This window comes from Molothrus aeneus, chromosome 9 (genome assembly GCF_037042795.1).
Source record: "Molothrus aeneus isolate 106 chromosome 9, BPBGC_Maene_1.0, whole genome shotgun sequence".
In the NCBI taxonomy this organism is placed as follows: domain Eukaryota; kingdom Metazoa; phylum Chordata; class Aves; order Passeriformes; family Icteridae; genus Molothrus; species Molothrus aeneus.
In genome coordinates, this window is record NC_089654.1 from 23,683,783 (window position 1) to 23,684,865 (window position 1,083).

The following is a 1,083-nucleotide window of genomic DNA, read 5'->3' on the forward strand; positions in this document are numbered from 1 at the left end:
CTTGCAAGCTATACCTTTGATTTTGTGTTTGGATTTGAATTTTGAAGGCTTCTGTTGCTAATTGTGATTGTTGGAGACTCAAGGCATTTTGAGAAAACCTTTTCAGTGTCTATGACCATTTCCTGCCAAAGAGATTCCAAACCACATCTTGGGCTCCATGGGGATTTCACTTCGTTGTCTAACAAGCTGTGCGAGCAGTCTTTGCTGCAGTGGCTTTCTAACCATGCCAGGCAGCACTAGGTTCCTTTGCAGCCAGCCTCCTGCATGCTGTGTGACCCTCCATGGTGAGTTGTTTGGGTGATCCAGATCATACAGGAGCATGGAATACCTTTTCCAAGACTGCTGTGATGCTGCTGGTCTCTGCAGAGCCTGGAGTCATCTCAGAAGCATGAATTGCTGCCTTCATCCAAGACATTGTTCACTATTCCCAAACAGGCTTCATTCCTCCACATCCATGTGGAAGAGGACAGTTCTGCAAGGGGAACACATTGGATTCCAGACACTGAAGCTCAGCTGGCTGCCTGGTGCTCACAGAAGTGTATTGACACAGAGGGGGTAAAAAGCCTTCCAGCCCTGTTCTGTTGCCAAGTCTGACAAAATTAACCTCCCCACTAATGCCACTGCAGAAACAGTAATTATTTGTGCCTGCTGGGCTGTGGGAGATGGTGGTGGTTGTGACACAAGTCCAACATTTTTTGTGTTCTCATGAGGAGTTCTTAAAAACTAGGTAAGGGTGAAGCAGTGCTTCTTTAATCCAGCTCTGAATTATAGAGGATAGATATTAATGTCCAGATTTAATTTACTGTGGAGCATGTATTATCTCCTGCATGCTCTGCTGCAGTAAACTCCACACTTCCTTCTGCTGATGCAGACTTTTCTGTAGGTTGAAGAATGGAGGAATGAAGAATTGTCACTCCATGCCACCATTACAAAAACATAATGATTTTTCTTTTCCAGTTTGGGCACAGGAGCAACCTATGGGGGAGTGAGCAGGGATGTACACTGGAAGATGTGCTATAGCATTAGCCACCTTCCCTTTGCACATTTGTAGTCACTGCATCCAGAAAAAACTGCTTTCCTTGG